The following is a 6,174-nucleotide window of genomic DNA, read 5'->3' as shown; positions in this document are numbered from 1 at the left end:
CCTTTAATCTTCAAGCAATTTAAGATTCTCAGTAATTTAGATTCAGTAATTTAGTTTTCTTGCACTTTAAGTTTCAACTATTTACATTTCTTGCAATCTAAGTTTCAGTCATTTACATTACTTGCACTTTAAGTTTCAAGCAATTTAATCTTCTTCACTTTAGTTTTCTGTTAATTTCCCCCTCTCCCTTTTATTTTCATGCAATTTAGCTTCTGTTGATCACAATTCACTCAAATCAACATCTGTTTGCTTAACTAAATTCATCACCTAACTAAAATTGCTCAATCCATCAATCCCTTTGAGATCGACCTCACTCATGTGAGTAATTACTACTTGATGCGACCCGGTACACTTTTCAGTGAGTTTAGGTGTTGGAATCCGATTTCAACCCATCAGTCAACTTGTCTTCAATCAGCCCGAGTCGTACATCTCGACCCAGGGTAAGAACAATTTTCAATACATCAATGATTCATCATTGCACATTCGAGTCCTCGACTCATCTCAACCACTGTCAAATCAAGATGTCCATTCCGAGTCCTCGACTCATCTCAACTACTGTCAAATCAACATTTCCATTCCAAACTCAGCAGTTCATCAGTTCTCATCTCATATATCAGTCATTCTTCACACGCCATCAAACCATCCTCAGTACACCAGAAACCTAAGCTTCTATTTTCTAATTTTTCATAATAATATCCACAAAATCCCTAAGGCCATTTTTCCATGTTTTAATATCCAAAATTAAGCCCAAGAGCCTTAAAATGGTGTCACAAGAGCTTACAATCTTGTTGAGAAGGTGAAATAGTTGAAAACAAAGTTTAAGTTTGAGAAATAGGGCATGTGCGTACACACAGGGGTGTGCGTGCGCATGCCTAGAAGAAGTTTCAAAATGTGAGCATACGCACAAGTGCAAAAATTTTTAGTTCTGTTCGCTCGCACAAGGTGTGCTAGCGCCCTCAACAGACTGCCCTTCCCAAAGTGTGCGTGCGCACAGGTTGTAAATTCTCATTGGTTATGTGCGGGCACACGTTGTGCTAGAGCTCTAACCAGAAGCCATTCCCCTACGTGTGCATACGCACAAGGCTGTGTGTGCGCACAGGTTTAAAATTTCGCAGGGGTGTGCGTGCGCACATATCAGAAATCACAAAATTCTGCAACTCTGTAGAATTTCAGATTTTGACATCAAACTTTGAATGATCATAACTTCCTCTACAAAAATCCAAATTTTACAAACTTTATATCGATTTGAAGAGTTTTCAATAAGCTTTCATTTAAAATAAATTTCAACCAATTTTGGAAACTGAGGCATAAGTTATGATCAGACAAAGTTCACCAAAAACTAACTTTTACCAAAAGTTCACAATTTACGAATTTCCCAATTTTCACAACTCAAACAAACCAAAACCAAATAAAATCATTCCAAACTCCATTTATCATCAAAATCTACCCTTTATATCATATTGTACCATTCTCACTAATTTTTCCTTCACATATCGTTATTCTCCATCTCAACATCAAATGTGTAACATTATAATCAATCCTCATTCACATTTCCACCCACATTACCATATATTCAATCTCAACATCACATATATCATTACCATTCACTTTTCAATCCACATAATCATTCATCATCATCATATCATCATCAACCATCATAACTGAACTCAGAATCATCAACCCATCATAAATCATCATACATGATTATTCAACAACTCAACAACCATTTTAATTCAAACGTATCCTATGGGTCACTAAGCTAAGTGTTCCAAGGGTTACCTAAAATTGAAGGTCGATCTCGGATGAGATCTTCTCTACTAGCCAGTGCTGTCGTGTCCGACTTGTTGGAGCCTAAGGGGCAGCTGGATTTGGATAACCGGAGAGTGGTGGTACCTGCAAGAGACTCCGAAGCTTAAGAAAGCACGGGCTTTAAGCAGGTTTTTTGTAGACTTGTGATGAGCAGATAATTTATACGCTTTTTGGCATTGTTTTTAGTATGTTTTTAGTAGGATCTAGTTACTTTTAGGGATGTTTTCATTAGTTTTTATGTTAAATTCACATTTATGGACTTTACTATGAGTTTGTGTATTTTTCTGTGATTTCAGGTATTTTCTGGCTGAAATTGAGGGACTTGAGCAGAAATCAGATTCAGAGATTGAAGAAAGACTGCTGATGTTGTTGGATTCTGACCTCCCTGCACTCAAAGTGGATTTTCTGGAGCTACAGAACTCGCAATGGCGCGCTTCCAATTGCGTTGGAAAGTAGACATCCAGGGCTTTCCAGCAATATATAATACTCCATACTTTGGCCAAGAATAGATGATGTAAACTGGCGTTCAACGCCAGCTTTCTACCCAAATCTGGCGTCCAGCGCTAGAAAAGGAGCCAAAACCAGAGTTGAACGCCCAAACTGGCACAAAAGCTGGCGTTCAACTCCAAGGAGGACACTACACGTGTAACACTCAAAGCCCAGCCCAAACACACACCAAGTGGGCCCAGGAAGTGGATTTATGCATCAATTACTTACTCATGTAAACCCTAGTGACTAGTTTATTATAAATAGGACCTTTTACTATTGTATTAGGCATCTTTGGATTACCTTATGATCCTTTGATCACGTTTTAGGGGGCTGGCCATCTCGGCCATGCCTGGACCTTCACTTATGCATTTTTAACGGTAGAGTTTCTACACTCCATAGATTAAGGTGTGGAGCTCTGCTGTTCCTCAAAGATTAATGCAAAGTACTACTGTTTTCTATTCAATTCTTCTTATTTCGCTTCTAAGATATCCATTCGCACCCAAGAACGTGATGAAGGTGATGATTATGTGTGACGCTCATCATCCTTCTCCCTTATGAACGCGTGCCTGACAAACACTTCTGTTCTACATGAAATAAGCTAGAATGAGTATCTCTTAAATCTCCTAACCAGAATCTTCGTGGCGTAAGCTAGAATGATGGCGGCATTCAAGAGAATCCGGAAGGTCTAAACCTTGTCTGTGGTATTCCGAGTAGGATTCAATGATTGAATGACTGTGATGAGCTCCTAACTCGCGATTGCAGGGCGTTAGTGACAGACGCAAAAGGATAGTAAATCCTATTCCAGCATGATCGAGAACTGACAGATGAATAGCCGTGCCGTGACAGGGTGCGTGAGCATATTATTCACTGAGAGGATAAGATGAAGCCATTGACAAGGGTGATGCCTCCAGACGATTAGCCGTGCCGTGACAGGGCATTGGATCATTTTCCCGAGAGATGACCGAAAGTAGCCATTGACAGTGGTGATGTATCACATAAAGCCAGCCATGGAAAGGAGTAAGACTGATTGGATGAAGATAGCAGGAAAGCAGAGGTTCAGAGGAACGAAAAGCATCTCCGTTCGCTTATCTGAAATTCCTACCAATGAATTACATAAGTATTTCTATCCCTTCTTTTATTTATTATTCGAAAACACCATTATCACTTTATATCTGCCTGACTGAGATTTACAAGGTGACCATAGCTTGCTTCATACCAACAATCTCCGTGGGATTCGACCCTTACTCACGTAAGGTATTACTTGGACGACCCAGTGCACTTGCTGGTTAGTTGTATCGAAGTTGTGAACCATGGTATTGGCACCATGTTCTTGGCGCCATTGCCAGGGAAAGAAAGAGCCATGAATTTTACATAAATAAAGTGTAATCACGATTACGCATACCAAGTTGCTCACGTTGCCAGGGATTGTTTGAGCCTGGACATCACAATTTCGTGCACCAAGTTTTTGGCGCCGTTGCCGGGGATTGTTTGAGTTTGGACAACTGACGGTTCATCTTGTTGCTCAGATTAGGTAATTTTCTTTTTGTTTTGTTTTCAAAAATTTTTCAAAAATCTTTCAAAAATTTTTCCTTTGTTTTCGAAAGAAAAAAATTAATTAAAAATATTTTCAAAAATATACTTTTCTTCAGGATTTTTAAGAATGAATTCTAGTGTTTCATGAAACATGTTGAATCCTATCTGGCTGTAAAGCCATACCCAAACTGCTTTGGGATTGGTATTCAACTAATCACTCCAGTCCATGTAATTATATACTAAAGCTTGGCTGGCTATTAAGCCATGCCTGACCCTTTGATTGGAGCTTTAGAGCATAAGATTCCTGGAATTCATATTAAAAATTTTGGAATCCTTATTTTTCTTTTTCAAAACAATTTTTCGAAAAATATAAAATAAAAATCCAAAAAAATTTAGAAAATCACAAAAATCAAAAAAATATTTCATGTTTCTTGTTTGAGTCTTGAGTCATGTTATAAGTTTGGTGTCAATTGCATATGCATCTTGCATTTTTCGAAAATTTCATGCATTCATAGCGTTCTTCATGATCTTCAAGTTGTTCTTGGTAAGTCTTCTTGTTTGATCTTGATGATTTTTTGTTTTGTGTCTTTTCATGTTTATCATATGCATTCTTGAATTCTTAGTGCCTAAGCATTAAAGAATTCTAAGTTTGGTGTCTTGCATGTTTTCTTTGCATAAAAAAATTTTTCAAAAATATGTTCTTGATGCTCATCATGACATTCATAGTGTTCTTGGTGTTCATCTTGACATTCATAGCATTCTTGCATGCATTCATTGTTTTGATCTAAAAATTTCATGCATTGCATAATTTTCATGTTTTTCATAAAAATTTCAAAAATAAAAAAATATATCTTTCCCTTTTTCTCCCATCAAATTCGAAAATTTGAGTTGACTTTTTCAAAAATTTTTAAAATCAAATTGTTTCTCATGAGTCAAATCAAATTTTCAATTTGAAAATCTTATCTTTTTCAAAATCTTTTTCAAAAATCAAATCTTTTTCAAAATTCTTAGTTATTTTCGAAAATTCCAAAAATATTTTTCAAAAATCCTTTTCTTATTTTTATACCAAATTTTCGAAAATAACATAAGCAATTAATGTTTTGATTCAAAAATTTCAAGTTTGTTACTTGCTTGTTAAGAAAGATTCAAACTTTAAGTTCTAGAATCATATCTTGTGATTTCTTATGAATCAAGTCATTAATTGAGATTTTAAAAATCAAATCTTTTTCAAAACTAATTTCAATCATATCTTTTCAAAAATATCTTCTTATCTTATCTTGTTCAAAAATATCTTTTCAAAATATCTTTTCTAACTTCCTAACTTCTTATCTTTTCAAAATTTGTTTCAACTAACTAACTAACTTTTTGTTTGTTTCTTAACTTTTTCAAAACTACCTAACTAACTCTCTCTCTCTAATTTTCGAAAATATCTTCCCTCTTTTTCAAAATTTCTTTTTTATTAACTAATTATTTTTATTTTTTATTTTTGATTTCAAAAAAAAAAATTTTTTTTCGAAAATTACTAACATTTTTCAAAAACTATTTTTGAAAATCACTAACTCTTTTTCAAAAATATTTTTCGAAAATTCTCCCCCTCTTCTTCTACTCACACAGGGATCCCTATACTATGGTATAAAGGATCCATATTATTATTATTATTTTTTCTGTGCCCTCTTCTTTGTCATATGAGCAGGAGCAAGGACAAGAATATTCTTGTTGAAGCAGATCCGGAACCTGAAAGGACTCTGAAGAGAAAATTAAGAGAAGCTAAATTACAACAATCCAGAAATAACCTTTCAGAAATTTTCGAATAGGAAGAGGAGATGGCAGCCGAAAATAATAATAATGTAAGGAAGATGCTTGGTGACTTTACTGCACCTAATTCCAATTTACATGGAAGAAGCATCTCCATTCCTGCCATTGGAGCAAACAACTTTGAGCTGAAACCTCAATTAGTTTCTCTAATGCAGCAGAACTGCAAGTTTCATGGACTTCCATCTGAAGATCCTTTTCAGTTCTTAACTGAATTCTTGCAGATATGTGATACTGTAAAGACTAATGGAGTAGATCCTGAAGTCTACAGGCTCATGCTTTTCCCTTTTGCTATAAGAGACAGAGCTAGATTATGGTTGGATTCTCAACCCAAAGACAGCCTGAACTCTTGGGATAAGCTGGTCACGGCTTTCTTAGCCAAGTACTTTCCTCCTCAAAAGCTGAGCAAGCTTAGAGCTGATGTTCAAACCTTCAGACAGAAAGAAGGTGAATCCCTCTATGAAGCTTGGGAAAGATACAAACAGTTGACCAAAAAGTGTCCTTCTGACATGCTTTCAGAATGGACCATCC

General features: G+C 35.9%; 1 non-coding gene across 1 annotated transcript; it reads right to left on the bottom strand.

The window, feature by feature from the left end:
* Window positions 1–6,050: 6,050 nt before the first annotated feature.
* On the bottom strand, window positions 6,051–6,158 carry LOC148579960 (small nucleolar RNA R71). Its single transcript, XR_015895801.1, has one exon. It is a non-coding gene; the product is annotated as a small nucleolar RNA R71 (small nucleolar RNA).
* Window positions 6,159–6,174: the final 16 nt, after the last annotated feature.

This window comes from Arachis ipaensis, chromosome B10 (assembly GCF_059453495.1).
Source record: "Arachis ipaensis isolate K30076 ecotype BB chromosome B10, ASM5945349v1, whole genome shotgun sequence".
Taxonomy (NCBI): Eukaryota; Viridiplantae; Streptophyta; class Magnoliopsida; order Fabales; family Fabaceae; genus Arachis; species Arachis ipaensis.
Note: the sequence above shows the minus strand (reverse complement) of the source record. Positions and strands in the feature narration are given on the sequence as shown.